This window comes from Myotis daubentonii, chromosome 1 (assembly GCF_963259705.1).
Source record: "Myotis daubentonii chromosome 1, mMyoDau2.1, whole genome shotgun sequence".
NCBI lineage: Eukaryota > Metazoa > Chordata > Mammalia > Chiroptera > Vespertilionidae > Myotis > Myotis daubentonii.
In genome coordinates, this window is record NC_081840.1 from 176,652,291 (window position 1) to 176,672,978 (window position 20,688).

At 39.5% G+C, this 20,688-nt stretch overlaps 1 protein-coding gene across 6 annotated transcripts in view; it reads right to left on the reverse strand.

The window, feature by feature from the left end:
* The window catches only part of ARHGAP24 (Rho GTPase activating protein 24), a 542,367-nt gene that overhangs the window by 128,060 nt on the left and 393,619 nt on the right, over nucleotides 1-20,688 (reverse strand). The window lies entirely within an intron of this gene.

Sequence of the window (20,688 nt, forward strand, 5' to 3'; positions counted from 1 at the left end):
AAATCTCAGACATATGCTGAAGCAATTTCTTCACCGATACAGATCCTAGGGCATTGGAAACTAAAGAGAAAATAAACAGATGGAACTACATCAAAACAAAAAGCTTTTGTACAGCAAAAGAAACCATCAACAAAACAACAAGAAAGCCCACTGCATGGGAGAACATATTTGCCAATATTATCACCGATAAGGGTTTAATCTCCAACATTTAGGGAACTCATACAATTTAACAAAAGGTAGATAAACAACCCAATCAAAAAATGGGCAACAGACCTAAATAACTACTTTTTGAAAGAAGACATAAGGAAGGGCAAGAGACATATGAAAACATACTCAAAGTCACTAATCATCTGAGAGATGCAAATCAAAACGACAATGCAGTACCATCTCACACCTGTCAGAATGGCTATCATCAACAAATCAACAAAGGACAAGTGCTGGTGAGGATGCAGAGAAAAAGGAACCTTTGTGCACTGCTGGTGGGAATGCAGACTGGTACAGCCACTGTGGAGAACAGTATGGAGTTTCCTCAAAAAACTACAAATGGAACTCCCATTTGACCTAGTGATCCCACTTCTAGGAATATATCCCAAGAAACTAGAAACACCAATCAGAAAGGATATATGCACCCCTATGTTCATAGCAGCACAATTCGCCATAGCTAAGATTTGGAAACAGCCTAAGTGCCCATCAGCAGATGAGTGGATTAGAAAACTCTGGTACATCTACACGATGGAATACTATGCTGCTGTAAAAAAGAAGGAATTCTTACCATTTGCAGCAGCATGGATGGAACTGGAGAACATTATACTAAGTGAAATAAGCCAGTCAGAGAAAGATAAATATCACATGATCTCACTCATTTGTGGATTATAGAGAACAACATAGACTGATGAAAAGGGACAGACCCAAAGACTGAGAAACAGCGATCAGGCTATCAATCCCTGGAAGGAAAGTAGGGGAGGGTGGGGGCAAGGGGAAGAGATCAACCAAAGGACTTGTATACATGTATATAAGCCAAACCAATGGACATGGACAACAGGGGGATGGGAGCATGAGTGTGTGGGGCGGGGGGGCTGGAGGGAGGTTGGGGGTTAATGAGGGGGATGAGGACACATTTGTAATACCTTAACTAATAATAAAAAAAAAAAATAAAGAAAGAAAATAAAAAGTGTAAAATATCCCTTTATCTTCTCTTTTAGATAAATACAGTGCTTAACCATGTTTTTAGTTACTAAAAAACTGTGTTTATGGGGTGTGTGTGTGTGTGTGTGTGTGTGTGTTTGTGTGTATTGCTACTAACACTTGCTAATACTGTGGAATGGAAGGAAGATTAGACATTTTTAAATCTAATTCCCCAATTGCAAAATATCACCACAAAGCAGCCTAAATTAATACTTTGTAAGTTTTGTACATTCACTCAATGAATATTTATTAATGGCTTATTGTATGTTGGTACAGAGCTGTGTGCTAAGGACGCAACAGTGACATAGAGCTGGGATCCTAGCCCTCAACTAGCAGGCTCTATTGGAGAATCTCTATCTCTCTAGAATTTTGTGCCAGTCTTCACCCATTAAGATTTCTTCTGTCTGAATTCCTAAATCTATTTTATAATATTTCCCTGCTGCAACATTATGTATAAAAGTTTGTTATTAATACTAATACAACTATTAATAGCAATGTTGATAAAGATGATATAGGTCAATATACATTTTGCATCAAAGCCAACATCTATAATATATCATGAAAGGGACCAATTATATATAGACAATGGTTTTTAAATGTATTATATAGTTAATGGTTTAAGTTTCCAACAAATTTTCTAATTTTATTTTTTTGTAAATAAATGGATTTCCCAAATATTTCACAGCACCCTTTTTTGGATAAAATTATATTTTTGTCATGGTAAAACATAATTTTATTGAAGTTGATTTTACTATCTTACTGTAATCTTTTCAACTTCATACAATAATGTACATTCTCAGACATTTCTTGGATATGAAGTTGTGTTTTGCTCTATTTTTAGAGACAAATATCAGTACACACACACTCCTGCTCCATCCTACTCACTAACAAAACACGCACACGTAAATAGACATATTTCCACACATACACATAGACATCTGTCTTATTTCCACTCTTGGAACACAAAACAATGTAAAAAATTTTATCCTGAAAACAATTGAATTTTACTTTAATTACAGTTGCATATCTTTGTAATGAAATAACACTGTAATATCTTCCATGTCATATTCAATGTCACATACTAGGTGTACCGATTAATAATGTGGATTTTGTGATCAAAGAAAACACCATCATTTCAAGAGAAACATCAAAAGTGCTTTATTCAAAGTAATGTCCATCGCTAGCTACACATTTCCCCCATCTTTCAGGTAAGTTGTGAATACCGTCCCAATAGAACTTTCCTTGTTTTGAGGCAAACCACTCAGAGACCCAATTTTCCACTTCTTTGTACGTTTTGAAGTGCTGCTCAGAAAGTGTGTGTGCCATTGATGGGTACAAGTGGTAATCTGAAGGAGCAAGGTCTGGTGAATATGGCAGGTGGGTTAATACTTCCCAGGCCAGATCTTTTCATGTGTCTTTAACTGGCTTTGAAGTGTGTGATGGTGTATCATCATGAAGCAAAATTACTTTGCTGTCTCTTCTGGCACATTCTGGTCATTTCACGATCAAAGCGTGGTTCAAATTGATTATTTGTTGTCGGTAGAGATCAATATTAAGGGTTTCACCTGGTTTTAGAAGCTCATAATACACCACACCTTCCTGACCCCACCAAATGCAGAGCATTATCTTCTTTCTGAAGCGATTTGGCCTTGCAGTCGATATTGATGGTTGACCTGGATTAACCCATGATTTTGTGCATTTGGGATTCTCAAAATAAATCTACTTTTCATTGCCAGTCACAATTTGATGCAAAAAAGACTTTCTTTTGTGTTGTTGAAGCAACATTTTACTTTGACTTTTCGGTTTTCCGTTTATCTTTTTTAGTTGATGTGGCACCCATTTTCCTTCCTTTAAAATCTTTCCCATTGTTTGTAAATGATCAGAAATTGTTTGCTGAGCAGTATTTAATTTTCTCTGCAAGTTGTTTTTGAGTTTGCCACGCACCTTCATCCAATAATGCTTGTAATTGTTGTTCTTCAGACTTTTTTGGTTTACCTGGACGTTCTTTGCCTTTCACATCGAAACCATCACTTTTTTTTTTTTTTTATTGAAACCATCACTTTTAAAGCGTTTAAATCAGCGTTCACAAGTATCTTGAGCTGGAGCACGTTCACCATAAGCTTTCTGAAGTATTCAGCAGCACTTTTCTTCAAAATAAAGTAATGCATTAAAACTTCCCACAAATGCTCTTTTTTTGGCAGGAAATTCAACATTTTTAAGTGTAAAATATCTATGATGTTAACACCTTCAGAAAATTTGGCATAGGAAATTTTGAAGCTTGTTGTCAATACAACAAAATAGCATACATATCAAATCACATATATATCAACATATGTATAACTCCATCTATTGAAAAAAAATTCCACATTATTAACCGGTACACCTTGTAATTAATTCTACAGAACAAAGCATGTTAAAGAAAATTTTTTTCCAGTATTAGTGAAAATCACATGAAAAACGTTGATTTACAAGAAAGATTTATCTTTAAATGAACAAACCTTCCATAACATGCTAATCCATACATATATACATTTATATTTGTGGGAAATTATTCAAAATATTGTTATTTCTAAAGCATCTTCATTTCTTTTCTTACTTTTATTATACACCAATCTCTAAATTCAGATTTATTCTGTCAGCTGGAATTAGTAATCAAGCAGTTAGTATTCTTTGATTTAAACTTGATTATCTAATTAGCTCAGGAAAAGAAACATTACTGTATTTAGAGAATAATTAACAACCACAATCTGCTTTCTGATCTACAATGGATAAAGCAAAAAACTTAAAGTTCAAAATTATGATTCTGCTATCGTTTTCTTTCTCATCGTAAGTCCTCTTTGCCTCTTTTGTTATTTGCATCTTAATTTTGAAAATTCGCTATGCCACTTACATAGCTGCTAAACCCTTCCTCACCTATAAATCAAAGATAAAAATAGAATATAGAACTGGAATGCAAGTTTCCTGACAAATGATCCAGTTTTTATTTTAATTCTGTTTATATTTATATTATTAGACATAAAGAGAATACAAAAGAAGTATCTAACATTGTTAAGGCAGTATTCCTCTAAATATCAAACCTTACTGTACCATCAATCCAATCTTTTTAAATATTAAATGCAGTCATTAAAATTCTAATGGTATCTTGAATATTTAACTCGATAATGACAAATGTATTGCTTTCCATGGGTTCTTTTCTTATGGACACTTACAAGAAAAAAGTCTTTGCATTTTAAATTTTTTCACACATTTAAAATTTCTTATTTAGGTATATAATGTTCATCTCTTCCACATATTTCCTCTCATTATCTTAGTAATAAGGATCATGTATGAAAAGTTATAAAGAGAGGGAACAAAAATGCAAGTAAAAGACATAAGAAGCATTTGAGTAAATTATTGATGGCAAAAAAAAACAAAAACAAAAAACACCCTAAAAACTAGAGGCCATTTATAAACAGCATTTGCTGACTATACAATTTTTAAATAGCTGAATGTGAAAGGTGGTATTTCTTAATGTGAATTTTTTATTTTTACTGCTCATTCCAACTGGTCAATGATGAGTCTATTTAGCATCATTAAAAGCAGTCAATGGCGTGGCCTGATTGAATTTGTAGTCCGAATCCCATTCACTACCCTCAGGTTCTTGGCTGGGTTATTTGACCTCCCTCATCTCTGTCCCCCACGTGTATATCAGGGGTTTTCATACCATCCTACCATCAGATGGGGAGAACTAAATGAGACAAGTTACACAATGCACTTGGCACAGATAGGTGCTCAATGAACAAGCGCTCCCTTCCTCTTCCCCTAATGCCAGCTGCTGGCAGGCCACATTCAACAAAAAAGGAAGCTATGTTCTTTTTCCAGACAGCTGGTAATCCAGGCTCCCAAGCTTCTACAAACAATGCTGACTTATTTTTGCCACAGCTGATGTGTATAAAACATGCCTTGCCAGCTTTCCTCATGGGCTGATTTCATGACCACAAAATCACTGACTTGTTTTCCTTTATTGCTCCTCATTTTATGGGACCAGATTGAGGTAAAGTGGCAGTTCCATAATGTTTTACACATTTCACAGACCTGGAGGACTTGTTTTATTGTCTCGTAATAACAATAATAAAAGTGTTTTACATTTTTCAGTCCTCACCACAACCCTTTGATGTATGTTCTTAGTACTTCCAATCTGTGGACGAGGCCACTATGAAACATAGGTTAAGTAACCTGCCTGGTTAAGTAATCACCAGGGTAGCAGAGACAGAGTCAGCATATAACTGAGATGTCTTGACTCCAGAGCCTGAGCTCTAAACTCGGAAATGAAAGGAGCCTGGCTGGTGTGGCTCAGTGATTGAGCATTGACCTATGAACCAGGAGGTCACAATTTGGTTCCTGGTCCGGGCACATGCCCCGGTGGTCGACTCGACCGCCAGTGTGGGGTGTGTAGGTGGCAGCCAATTAATGGTTCTCTATCATCATTGATGTTTCTCTCTCTCTCTCCCTCTGCCTTCTTCTATGAAGTTAATAATAAAAATACATTTAAAGAAGAAGAAGAAGAAATGAAGGGAGAGGTGGATTCATACACAGGGTGAACATGGGCCTTAAACTCCCATCTGTTTACCACTGCACTCAACTGAGGGGATCAGGGATGGGGGATAGCACACATCTCCCAGCACCTGAGTGATACAAATTATGCTTTTATTTCTTTGAGGGTACATGTGCATCTCCTTTATTCACTCAAGTTCAGTACCTACAGGATACATGTCCAACAGGCAACACAATGATGACATCAAAAATATTCCAGTTTCAGAGGCACATTCCTGCTCCTTTTTGTCTCTTTTATCTATGGGGAAAGGGACTCATAAGCAGACTTATGTGTAAATGCTTGGAGTAGTGTCTTGTACTTAGAGCTATATTATGTATTATTTTTGTTAATATTTTAATGTTATTATTATTATTTATAATCCAGAAGCTGTGCAGCATAGCGTTTAAGATCCCAGATTTGGGAGCCAGACTGCCTGGGTTCCAATTCTAAGTCTACTCTTTACCAGCTGAGACCTTAGAGAAGTCACTTAACCTCTTCAGTTTCCTCACCTGTGAAATGAGAAAGCTAGAATGTATCTCACTGGACAACAATAAGAATTGCTTAGAATAGTCTCTGGCTTATATAAACCCCATCTGTTATGTTACGTGGCTTGATCCTATTCAGTTCAGTGAGTCCTCCCATCCAATGATATAAAAAGGCAGAGGGGCCACCCTCTCTTTCAGTGCTGCATTAATAAGGACTCCACCTAACCCCTTCTAAGAATAAGGAATTTTGAGTTGAAAGAGATCTCAATGCACTTTGTCTCCAAATTCCTAGAAGTATTGATTGTGGAAGAAAGTTCCTCTTTTACCTGGTGCTTGACCACAGATTACTCACTTAAAAAAGGTTAAGATATACAGATATTCAAATGAACTTATAGACCCCTTCATTCTTACTTCTATAATCCTCATTTCATTGAGGGTGTTTTTCATCATGAGATACTGTAAATTTTTAATAGGTGCACTCTAATGGACATACAGGAATAGGCCCTATTAAATGAAAATATCCTACTGAACAATTATTCTAGATCTCGTTTAAAAACTAACAATAAGTAGGTCTAAAATGAAACTGAAGTCATAAAAGTAACATCTTTTGTGGTTTCTCTATTAGATATTACAGTAGCTAATGTCTCCATTTATTTGGTCTTTGTAGCACTTAAATGACCAAATCCCAAAAGAAGAGACTAAAATCAAATAAGGCACCTTAAGTGATCAACTGTTGGCCCTGCCAGTGTGGCTCGGTGGGTTGGATCACTGTCTGTCACGAACACCAGAAGGTGGTGGGTTTGATTCCCAGTCAGGGCACATACCCAGGTTGCAGGTTTGATTCTCAGCCAGAGAGTGTACGGCAGGCAACCGATCAATGTTTCTCACCTCAGTGTTTCTTTCTCTCAAATAAATAAATAAAATTATTATCAGTTTCATGTTTGATTAATTGATTTTTTGTTGTTTAATTGCATAATTAATGTATCTATCTGCTGCTACCCTTTATCCATGGGACATTGCAACCCAGATAATCTCCTTTTGATCAGTTAACATGATGGCTTTAAGACAATTTAAGGGCCATTACTAATAGGCTGTGTTGTAATATGAAATAAATTAATATTTGAAGTTTTATTTATAAAAGCTATATTTCAATAGTGTTGGTTCATCACAGGGAGGGTGTTCATCTCTTACATTTTTCATATTCTGTGGGTTTCCTTTCAATTTACAAAGCCATAGCCATCAGGACTGATCCTGCTAAATATTCAAAGCCTTGTATCCACAACAGTTTTAAGCGAGAAATAAATCCTACGAAACAAGTAATATGTGATGAAATGGCACCTCTGGAGTAGGACAGGCCGAATGCAATGCTATGTACATAGGGTATTTGTCCTTCACATGTTGCCGGGTGGAGAGGCTTGGGGCCCATTCTGAAGCTTATGTCTTCTTCATGATGTTCAGTTACACAAGATCACTCACTGTTAAAGGCAAGCCTTAAAATGCAATTCAGGAAAAATGATTCCTCTTGTCCCGTGAGTAATTGTGAACTTGGCACTAGTTTTCCTAATTTTTAAAAATCAGTTTATTTAAGTTTATTCTGTCACGTGTATTTTTTTTTTGCTCTGTTTTCTCCAACCAGATACAGGTCTGCCTCAATTCCCTCATCTGTACAGTAGTCCTCCCCTGCACAATTTTCTCACCTCTAATTTATAGCCTTATTGTGAGAATTAAGTGTTTAAGTATGTAAAGCACTTAGAAAAGTGCACGTAGTAAAAATACATATTCACTATTCTGTCTTGACATTTTTCAAATCCAACAAAGAATATTAGCAGAAAGGATGATCAAGACCATTAAATAATGTCACTAGTACATTTTCAAAGCATGGTTTTACTACTTAATATATAGACAAAGCTAACAGATCAGAAATATCAGTACTTACCTAGGAATCTAACCAAGTGTAGATCTCAAGAGCAGATGGTAGAATTCTTGACAAGGGCTCTCTAATTTTTAGTTACAAAGGTTCATTCCCATATATGAAAGTTTATCTACAGTACTACCCACAGCATGGCAATTTTAATGAAATCAGAATGTGGTTCATGTTGTGTGCTTGCTGCTATCCTGGGTTATAGGGAAGCAGATTTTTCCTGAGCATATTTAATTCTGTGCACAATTATATGTCACTTTGAGTCTCCACCCCCATGAGAACCATGCCCTCAGAGTTCATCTCAGGAAGTTGTATTTGTTGCCCAGTTATTATAAGAATTTCCCCAAGCTCACTCCAGGACAAAGTTTAGTTCTGCCTCTTTTATTTTATTACTAGAGGCCCGGTGCACAAAAATTTGTGCACTCGGGGGGGGAGGGGGGTCCCTCAGCCTGGCCTGTGCCCTCTAGCAGTCTGGGACCCCTCGGGAGATAACGACCTGCTGGCTTAGGCCTGCTCCCGGGTGGCAGAGGGCAGGCCCAATCCCTAGGTGCAGCCCCTGGTCGGGCTCAGAGCAGGGCTGATTGGGGAGTTGGGGCGCCGCCCCCTGTCACACTCAAGGCAGGGTCGATGGGGAGGTTGTGGAGCAACCCCCTGTCACACACAGAGCAGGGCCCATCAGGGGGGTTGGGGCTCTGTACCCTGTCACGCACAGAACAGGGCCCATCAGGGGGTTGGGGTGCTGCCCTCTATCACCCACAGAGCAGGGCGGATCAGGGGGTTGGGGCGCCGCCACTCTCACACTCAGGGCAGGGCTGATGGGGAGGTTATGGCTCTACCCCGTCACACACAGAGCAGGGCCCGTGGGGGGGGGGGAGCTCCCCCCTATCAGGCATAGAGCAGGGTGGATAGGGAGGTTGTGGCCCCGCCCCCTGTCACACACAGAGCCGCAGGGCGATCAGGGGGTTTGGGTGCTGCCCCCTGTCACGCTGATTCCAGTGCCGGGAGGCCTCACGGCTCCGCTGATCCCGGTTCTGGGAGGCATATTACCCTTTTACTATATAGGGTAGAGGCCTGGTGCATGGGTGGGGCTGGCTGGTTTGCCCTGAAGGGTGTCCTGGATCAGGGTGGGGGTCCCCACTGGGGTGCCTGGCCAGTCTGGGTGAGGGGCTGAGGGCTGTTTTCAGGCTGGGGGTGACTGAACTCCCAAACGCTCCTTTTTTCCTTTTTTTCCTTTTTTTTTTTTTTTTTTTTTAATTCTGGGCCAGCTTTAGCTTGAGGCTTGGCTCCAGCTCTTAGGCCTCTGGCTGAAAGTAGGTTTCTGGCCTTTGCTTACAATGTTGCCAATCTGCTGGCTGAAGTTGGGCGTATTTGTTACAGAGTTTCTTAAACTGCCAGCTCAGAGGCAGCGGCAGGCGGGAACGTTGGTTTCCTCCGTCACTGAGGCAACCAAGCCTCATGTTAGTTTCAAGCTGCCTGGCTGCCGGCCGCCATCTCGGCTGACAGTTAATTTGCATATCTTGCTGATTAGCCAATGAAAAGGGTATCGGTCGTACGCCAATTACCATGTTTCTCTTTTATTAGATAGGACTAGAGGCCTGGTCCATGAAATTCGTGCACTTGGGGAGGGGGGTGTCCCTCAGCCCAGCCTGCATCCTCTCGCAGTCTGGGAGCCCTCAGGGGATGTCCAATTGATGGTTTAGGCCTGCTCCCTGGGGAGCAGGGAGCAGGCGTAAGCCAGCAGTCAGACATCCTTAGCACTGCCGCAGAGGCGGGAGAGGCTCCCACCACTGCCCATGAGCTTGCCAGCCGTGAGCCCGGCTTCTGGCTGAGTGGCACTCCCCCTGTGACAGTGCACTAACCACCAGGAAGCAGCTCCTACATTGAGCATCTGCCTCCTGGTGGTCAGTGCATGTCACAGCAACCAGTTGTTCTGCCCTCAGGCCGAAACTGGCTCTCCAACATCCCCCGAGGGGTCCCAGATTGTAAGAGGGTGCAGGCCAGGCCAAGTGACCCCACCGGTGTAGGATCAGGGCAGAGAGGGACATGGGAGGTTGGCCAGCTGGAGAGGGACCGCAGAGGGCTCTAGGGAATGTCCAGCCCATCTCGCTCAGTCCCGGTCAGCCAGACCCCAGCAGCAAACTAACCTACAAGTCAGAGCATCTGCCCCCTTGTGGTCAGTGCACGTCATAGCAACTGGTCAACCAGTTACTGCCCCGGGTGGTCAGTGCCCGTCATAGCAAGCAGTTGAATGGCCTTAGCATATCATTAGCATATTACACTTTGATTGGCTGACTGGAGGACCAGACAGCTTATTAGGCTTTTATTATATAAGATTTTATTTTGGGGGGTCTCTTTTATTTTATTTTATTTTTTTTTATTATTTTTTTTAAATATATTTTATTGATTTTTTACAGTGAGGAAGGGGGAGAGATAGAGAGTTAGAAACATCGATGAGAGAGAAACATCGATCAGCTGCCTCCTGCACATCTCCTACTGGGGATATGCCCGCAACCCAGGTACATGCCCTTGACCGGAATCGAACCTGGGACCCTTCAGTCCGCAGGCCGATGCTCTATCCACTGAGCCAAACCGGTTTCGGCGGTCTCTTTTATTTTAAAGTTTATTTTTCCATTTGTCTTCATGTCATATAGGCTCTACAGCCACAACTTCTGGCTGAATTAAAATTTTAGGGAAGCACAAAGACTATGGAACAAAAAGATAGAAATAAAAGAAGCAAGAGTTCACGTTCTTCATCATTTAGAACGCAATACTATAAACCCAAATGCCTTTTCCCCAATACTAGAGGGGGAGTAGGGGATTCTTTTTCCTCTATGGGCCTCATTTCAGGATTAAATTGTATGACTCAGCAGCTAGGTCAACTCAAATTGCAGACCATAATGGCAGAAGAGAAGCAACCTAAACAAAGTAAGTGTAGGAAAAGGAATGTGAGCTCTCTCTGCATATGATGATCCTCTGAGTTCACTTCCAAGGAATAATCAACAGTAAAGGAGATGAATGATAATTGAACCTGAACTCCTAAAACTATCCCCAGGGATCAATATTCTCTTTATAAGTAACTGCCATAGCTGTGCTCAATGGCCCATACTTACTGCATGCACATATTAGTGAGATCAATGGGCTTACTCTCATAAACACTGTGCTTTTTTTGTTCTTTCATTTGAGGGTAGAGGTTTTATTCTATGAGCTAGAACAACTCTTCTCAAAGTTCAGTGTAAAAACAGAGCACTTTGAGATCTAGGAAAAGATGCAAATTCTAACTCAGCAGGTCTCGGATGGGGTTTGAGGTTCTGCATTCCTTATTCCTAACCAGCGCAGAGGTGACATTGATGTTGCTGGCCCATTGACCCCATTTTGAATAGCATGGAGATAATAAAGCAGCCAGTCCTATACTCTGAATTTTCCTAGGTTCTCTCCTCACTGTCACCTTTCTTGAACCAAGGTTATGGATTGAATTGTGTCTCCACCCAATATATATTTTAAAGTCCTAACCCTAGGACTTTAATTTGGAAATAGGGAGGGTCTTTACAGAGATAATTAAATTAAAATGGTTAAGTTCTAATCTAAGTACTGGTATCCTTATGAATTCTGGTGTTCTTATAAAAAGGGGAAAATTGAGACACTCATGCACAGAAGGAAGATGGTGCAAAAGACACCAAGAAAAGACAGCTATCTATAAGCCTAAGGCTACTGGAAACAGAGAGGCCTGGAACAGATCCTTTCCCAACACCTTCCCTGTTGACTTGCTAGCACCTTGATTTTAGACTTCTGGTCTCCAGAGCTGAGATAGAATTAAGCAACAGAACATTTCTGTTGTTTCAGCCACCCAGTCTGTGGAACTCTGTTATGGCAGCCTTGTGAAAGTAGCATAGCTACTGTATTAACTACTTTCCCATGACACCTCTTCTTCCTTCTCTCTGACACACAGGGAACATTTCAGTACATCACAAAATTTAGGACCATGTGAGGAATGTGAGGCCAACATCCCACACACAGATAAGGCAACACAAAGGGGTAGGTCATATTTTTCAGGGTTGCCCAAGATGAAAGCCTGGGTCGGTCCCATAGGTGTTGATCACTAAACAGGTTAAATGTTCTGTCCATGATGTCTGTTGTTAATGCCCCTTAGAAGTCAAGAAAGTTGACTCTGAATACTCTCAAGGGATAGATCTTGAAATTTTTGTGAATCTCTAAATTCTCAAATACTTCTATAGAATATAATTTCCTTCAAGAAATGAAGGAGAACTAAACACTTGGAGTGGCCCCTTAATAATTTTGGAAAATACAGGCCTAAAGTAAATTATAAAGGCACTGAAACAATTTTACGAATCACTGTGTTGTCACTACCAATACTGCCAAGTTTGCATTCCATGATTTATTTAAAACTGTGATTGTCTATGAATTCCCATTGAATTTACCTCTGCTCATCTTTTGCTCATCATTAGCAGCCCTACCAACTGCTTTTCTTTTCAGAGACATTTTCCTACAAAATCTTTCACATTATGAGAGTTATTAAGCTTACAACGAACAAAAGCATAAAAAAATCCTACACTGATTTATATGTGAGGGTGTAGGCAAGAATGAAATAAGCTAAACTCACTCACTAGTATCCCTACAAATCAGCCTCACACCAAACATGATCACACCAAGCAAAAGGACAAATTAGCTACAAGGTATTGTAGATCTTTGTTCCACTTTAGAAGAGTAGAAAGTCATGCTGACAAGTTCCATGAAAGTCAAGGGTGTTAAGTTCTTGATTGCAACCCCTAGCCATTAGATTTCTTTTGATTATAGTTCATCCTATTATTTATACCCTCCATGGCTCCCAACTGGGGGGTGGTACCACTCCCTTGAAAGGTGTTTGGAAAAGTGTAGGGGTGATAGGAGTGTTTGAGTTTCCACAACAAATGGAGGGAGTTATTGGCACTTAATGATAGGAAACTAAATAAAGCAAAGCAAGAGATAATAAATGTTTGCCCCTCACCAAATGCCAAAGGCTCTTCTTTATTGAGACCCTCATCCTATTTGGACATTTTTCTTTTTAAAGATTAATGGTCTTTCCAGTTTAAGCTCCGAGTTCACCTTTTGACTTCTACCAGAAACCATGCTGACTTCATACATTTCTATCTCTCAGAGTTGACAGGTGTGTTCCTTTGTGTGTTCAAAGAACACTGGTTTCTCACTCTACACACTCTATGGATTTAATAACATATGCTAAAGAACATACTGTATTGCCCTAGCTGGTTTGGCTCAGTGGATAGAGCATCGGCTTGCGGATTGAAGGGTCCAAAGTTCGATTCCAGTCAAGGGAGCATGCCCGGGTTTTGGACTCCGTTCCCAGTGTAGGATATGCAGGAGGCAGCCAGTCAATGACTTGCTCTCATCACTGATGTTTCTATCTCTCTCTCCCTCTTCCTTCCTCTCTGAAATCAATAATATATATGATATATATATATTATTATATATTAAAAGAACATACTATATAACCAAAATATCTGTTCTTCTTGGTTTGTTGTCTTATTGTTTATGTTTTTGTTTTCTGTTTTGAGTATAATAGATAAATCTGACCAACACAGTATACTTTAGTTAGGACATCTTAGTGGTGTTTTTAAGTATTTTTTTATGTACTCTTCCAGTTCCCCCCATCATTACTGTTATTATCTCATTCTTTCCTTTATCCATTAATTCTTCAAGCATAATTAAGCATCTACTATGAATAAGATATTGTGTTAGGCCCCATGGAGGGAGGTTATATACAATGACAATCAGATCTTCCTTCTGTGACAGTCAGATTTACCATTTTATCTCTCATTATTTTTTCCTTATTTTGTCTGATAACTTTCCCTCAACTTCATCCTTTTGCCTAATGTAGAAAAAACTCATGCACTCATCCACAAAATCATGGCAATCCCATTTGCTAAAATATCTCTATTCACAACTTATACTGATTGGCTTATATAGGTAAGCTATATCCATATACATATTTTATCATTTTAACCCCCAAGTATGTGATTTATGATACTATTATTGATGTAAAAACTCAGGCTTAAAAAGTTAAATAACTTCCATAGTCAAACAACTTGTTCATGGATTTAAAAACAGGTCTAGCTGACCCTATGGCCTGTGTCCTTAATGAATATAAAATAGTCCTAATAATTAAAATCACCTTCCTGTGACTGCCAGTGAACTTTAAATGCCCCACTTTCACATTTCAGCATAGACACATTTGGCATTCATTCTCAGCACCCTGACCAAATTCATCATGACTGTTTTTAGAAACGGGTTATACCTTCCAAGTTCCTATTAAAAATAAACCCCCAAAAAATGCTTAAAAACTTTTCTGGATTTCTTAGCTAATACAAATCCACAAAGCAGAAGTTCCAAATATAACTACATAGTCCTCTGTGATTTTTCAATGCCTGCAGGCTTTGAAGTGCTGTGGACTTGCCTTAATCTGTTGCTAGGAACATTGCACATTGCTCCAAACAGCCTGCCAGTCTGAGAATCCTAGCGTGGGTGACATAAATGTGTCTTTTATCCAGGTCAGAGCATGGTGTGAGGTGGTATGAGAGGTCACGGGAGGGGAGGCATTCCAGGATAAAGAAATTAACTAGAGGAATAGGAAGTGGAAAAGAAGACAGAATCCACAGGCCCTAAAGAGAAAGCTTTCTAGCTGAATGCCTCCCGTTCCCCACCACCCACATGCCCCTCGAGAGCTTTTGGAATCGGTTCAGTCTCCTGTGATAACACTTCAGAACGGCCAGCCCAGCGCACAGCTGACAGTGTCTGGTGCCCTTGCCTCACCAACACAAATCACAGATCAGAGCCTGCAGATGCCAGAGAGGGATGCCGCTGGGAGGCCTCAGTCAAGGGTCAGATTCAGGGATCTGGGGACTTAAGAGCGAGAAATCAATCTATAATTTTCCCTTCACACTTGTCTGGCCGCAGAATAAAAACAAAGCATCGGCTTTACATTAAAAAAGAAATTAGGGATTGGCATTTATACCTTCTTTGCTTGCCTTTATCTCAGGAGGAAGGCATCTGGAACATAGAGGATGATGGGGCTGATGGGACAGAGAAACAGCTACTGCTTTGTTGTAGTTTATTTTTAATTTTTAGTTTTTAATTACAGTTTACTGTCAGTATTGTTTTGTATGCGTTTCAGGTGTACTGCCCAATGGTTAGATAATTACATACTTTATAGTGCTCCTCCTGATATTTCCAGCACCCACCTGGCAACCACACATATTACACTCTCATTGACTGTATTCCCTACGCTGTACTTTGCATCTCTGTGACTATTCTGTGACTACCAATTCGTACCCCTCAATCCCTTCACCACAAGAATGGACCAGTTTGGCCACCTCCCTTCTGCTATGGTCACTGCCATGATTGCCACCAGCCCAAGCCCCTCTCAGGCAGTGGGATGCCATTTCCATACCTGCTCCTGGTTGCCTGTGACATGGTGAGTACAGCATCAACTCCGTGCGAGTTAGCACACCAAAGCCCTCTTCTAGCATGCATGCAATTTCATGTTTTACATCTAAACCTTTGTTCAACTCCTTTAGAATGTATTTCAGTATAAGGCATCAGCTTTTTCCCCCTCAAATCGAAATCTAGTTGTATCAATACCTATTGTCTACTCTTTCCCCCATTGTTTCGAAGTTCCATGCTTATTCCACACTAAATTCTCATGGGAAACTTTGATAACTGAAGAAAAGAAACTAAATAGGGAGAGTTAAAGATTCCATGTCCTTTGAAACACTATATATATGCTCTCTCCTTTCCTACATGTTTAAAAGTAAAAAGGAGAAAGGGGAAAACACCATATTTCTGAGGTTTATTTAGCCTTGAGTAAGGGGTTATTTTCAATACATGCTCATACATTCTAATTTTATAAATTAATTATTCTATTTGACTAGAAAGGTTCTTTGACCCCTCTATACATTGCTGCTGACTCCAGGAATAGGGACATTATGAATGACAGTTTTGTCAGTTAGGCTGAAACTGAACTGCTACCTAATTTGTGAATGTTCCTTGCCACATTTTATGTTTGCTTGTAAGGGCATGGTTGGTTTTGGATATTTTTAAATAATACATCAGCTTTTGTTTAAGCAAAATAATCAGCCTATTTTACTCTTCTGAACATCTTTAATGTGAAATCAGACTGGAAACAGGATAAAATCTCTTAAGGGATATGAAGAAAATTCTGCCAATGAGTATGGTTGATTTAATCATTTATTTGTTCATTGAACAATTATTTATTAACTAATGCCTGATGATTCAAACCAAAGGTGAATAGTGAATGTCCAAAAAGAAAATTCCTTTAATGATTCTAGTCTAATGAGGGTTTTACATGAACACTAATGTGCAAGCATTTATTGCCAGTCTCCAAATCAAATGGCACACAGCTGTGTGGGACAAGTAACATGTACCTTGTTATTCAGCAGAGGATTCGATGATTTTTCAACCCTTTTGTTGTTAAAGTACTGAATTTAAAAAACAGAAACAAAGGAAACAAAAACCTCCCTGTAGTTTAGTAGGAGGGGTACCTGGATCACTGGGAACCTTTGGTGACCAGGGACTGTGGTCCATAGTGGACTAACCAGGTGAACACCATGCTTGGCCAGATGATGCCAGCTAGTCTGTTCCTGATGGGGTGTGTTAATTTGTATTAGTCATGCCTTTTTTTCTGCATTCATGATGCTTTGACATCTCGGGTCTTGCTGACCCTGGTGAGGCTGGCCCTCCCAGGGCTAGCCAATTCCTAAAGATAGCAAAGACTCACCTAGGAGCATGCCTTTTATGTACAAATAAACGAATCAGCTCATACCCTAACTATCCTTTATCTGGCTCTCACACTCTGGGCCACTTGCCATCTGCTCTACACACCTTGAGGCCAGGTATCCAGAAAGCAAGAGATAGCCCATAAGGTCCTAGAGCAGCCGTGGGCAAACTACAGCCAGCAGGCTGGATCCGGCCCGTTTGAAATGAATAAAACTAAAAAAAAAAAAAAAAAAAAAAAAAAAAAAAAAAAAAAAAAAAAAAAGACCGTACCCTTTTATGTAATGATGTTTACTTTGAATTTATATTAGTTCACACAAACACTCTATCCATGCTTTTGTTCCGGCACTCCGGTCCAGTTTAAGAACCCATTGTGGCCCTCAAGTCAAAAAGTTTGCCCACCCCTGTTAGAGCCTGCTGAAATTATTCAACCTGGCCACTCCTAAGCCTGCCTATCCTTCCTTTCCTGTCCCTTCCTGAGGAAACCACAATAAAAGTTCTTACCCACATTTGCCCCTTCCCTCTGACCAAACATGGTACTCCCCACGTGGTCCCTTTGTGGCATGACATGCCCCTCCTCCTCAGAACTGTGAGTAGCAACCTTTTTAATGGGAATCGTCTCTTGATCTGTTGGTCTCACTTTACCTGAAGAATAATAAACCAAACCATTTAATAACATAGCTCTTCCGTAAACTTATAAAGAAAAGGAGATACTGCCTAAAGGTACAAAATAATCTCTATTAACATGTCAATGTGTTTTTATAAGAGTCCTAAGTCAAGTGAAACTCATTCTATAAGAGAATAGCATTTAGAGAAGGGACAGCCTCCAGTTAGTCATACTTTATTAACATAATAGTCAAAGCATGCTGGTTATTAAAATCTTCCATCAGAAGAGAGCATATAAAAGTCTCTTTTTATGGATTTTGATAAGTTGGAGTAGAATTCTTGAATATTCCGTAAAATCTAATATGCTATAGAAAACTTCAAAATAATTTCCTATTGATGGTTTCTTAGCCATTAGAAATATTTGGAAATTGCAATGAGATTGTCTTAATTTGACTATTTGAATTGCATACTTATGAGAATCATTTGGCTATTAAAATGTAAAGAATTTAATTCAATAGTAGTATTTTTAAAAATTATTTGCTGTGTGTGGTAGGGGGTAGCTATTAGAGGAAGCCTGGGTTGGAATCATATTTGAAGTCTGCCCAATAGAAATTATTTAAAGGTTTAAAAAAATAGGAATTGTATTGGTTGTAAAAATAAGTATTTGAAATAAATTGCTATGGTTAGAACTTCCTGTGGTGGCCAAGGACAACAGGTGGTCAGGATCTGGTCCCATCTTCCAGCACTATTCCATGTCCTTAGAAGAAACACTGGATTCTGGGCAAATGAGGCAGACTGCTTGAGTAGACATACAGAAATGCTTTTTAGTCTGTGTCTCCAATGGAAAATCACCTGCTGCTTTCTGCTCCCATCCCAGCTGCCAAGGTCTTGCAGCCCATTGGTCCACTAAAGAGTCCAGTGACTGGCCTCAGAGGGACATCCTACAGAGGAATAGTCATATCACATACCTTGCCTTTCATGTTCCCTGTCCCAAATAACCCAGGCCTGCTTTAAGGAATCCGGAAGTAATAGTTAAAAGTTGTTGGGTTGCGGGGGAGGGTAATGGGGGAAATAAGGACACATATGTAATACCTTAATCAATAAAGGCATTACAAAAAAGTGGTGTGTGTGTCCATGACTTCATCAGAATCTACACTACTTTGGGAGGAGTTAGTAAGCAAGCGAGAGAGAGAGAGAGAGAGAGAGAGAGAGAGAGAGAGAGAGAGGGAGGGAGAGAAAGAGAGAGAGAGAAAGAGAGAGAGAACTTAATCATCTTATTGCTAAGGTAAAGAAACAGAAAAACTGCTAATAGTGCTTCAAGCCAACCCCATATACTATAAGCATATTTAACCTCAATTTATCAAATGTCTTTGTGAAAATGTAACTATGTCAGTATGTGTAAACAATTGTTGATAACTGTTTCCAAGCCTAGTTAGAAACTAGATAGTGAGAAGCATGAAGAGAAGAAATGCTAGGTGAGATAGACAAGGCCATCCCCTGCCTGGAGCCATTTATCCCATTCCTTCCCACTTTTCTGCTCACAGAGTGGGCAGTGATCTCCTGATCTCAAGGGAGGTGGGTCTTTGCCCAGTCTCAAGGGACAAATCACAATTGCTTTCTTGACCAGGCTGCAGGAAATTGAGTGTAGGTCTAAAGAAAGCAGGTTCAGTAAATTAGGGACTCAGTAAGGTGAAATTCTAGAATAAGAAGGAGGAAAGGGAGAGAGAACACATTGTGTTAAGAAGTTTAAGCTTTTAAAAAAAGAGATACTTATCAACTATATAAATAAAAGCTAATCTTTTTCTTTAACTAGGAGAGTTTAATTGCATAGAAGTAAATGTGTTTGAACAGACTGGCATGTGCTTCTAGGTCAGTACCTATAATCTCTAAACCTTTTTAAACCTCTTTGCATGTCCCAGTAAGCTATTTATCTCAAGAATAAATGCAGACACACAATTCAAGGCTTCCTTTGGCTGTTTACATGGATATGGTTCATCAGATAGATGATTAAGTTTCTAGTCTTTTTGCACAGAAGGTAATCATGGGTGCAGAGGGACACCACAGTGGACCACAATCATCATGGAGAGATGGATATTCTTGTGTTTATAAAACAGTGCTCAGAGGCCCTCCATTGCATCGTTTCATGGTGATCAAGTCATGTCACACCCCCAGAAAGACATAGCCAAATGTTAGATCATGGCAGCAGCAAACCAAGGTGGCACAGGTTCCAATGGAAACAGGCCAACCATCGATCCTTTGTACGCCTCTCAAGTTCCACATCTTTTCAAATAAAACTATGACTGTTCTTAACTTGCAAAGAAAGAGTGACAGGGTTGGAGGTGGGTATTTCCTGCTCACCATTCCCCAGTGTTATAACGGAGTCTGAAAACAAGGAACCATGAAGAGGGTGTCCAAGGAATTAGTCCGAGTGTATGTAGCAACGGGTGACCTTCTAGTTAGAATATTAGACTCTTCTTTCTAAACTGACATCATTCCAAAGGAAGACGAATGACTTTGATATTGTATGTTAGTTGGTAAGTGTTTTGAACAATTTCAATGTTCACTGCATTTGAATATAACTTATTTTACCTTATTAGTTTTCAAATGCTGCCCAAATGGAGACCAACTTTAAGTACAACTTTAAAATTGACATTTAAAAAAAATTCTAATTTTACCAATCTCAGAAACAGAGTTCAACTTAATTGAGACAGACAAGTACTTTCTGCAGGTTGACAATGTGTTTTATTAAGAAATTTTGCTCTTGGCTTCATTTCTGCTGACTCTGAATTTTCTTAAATATGCTATTGTTCTTTCCTTAGATCTAAAATTTGAACAGCTGAAGGACTGTTCGGTATTCCATCATAATTATTCCTCACATTAGCATATTATCTTTTCCCTCCATCTAAAATTTGATAGCTTTTTGAACTTCTTCTGACTCATTTATACCAAATACATTTCGCTTTTTTAGGCATGTGTTTCATGAGTACAAATCTATATATTTACTTAGATACAATAATACAATGTATCGCTTATATTTTGTGCAGGTTCAGTTAAGTAGGTAACATACAAAACTGTTGCAGGAGGAAGGCCTGCCAGGTTACCCTGAGCACACTCTG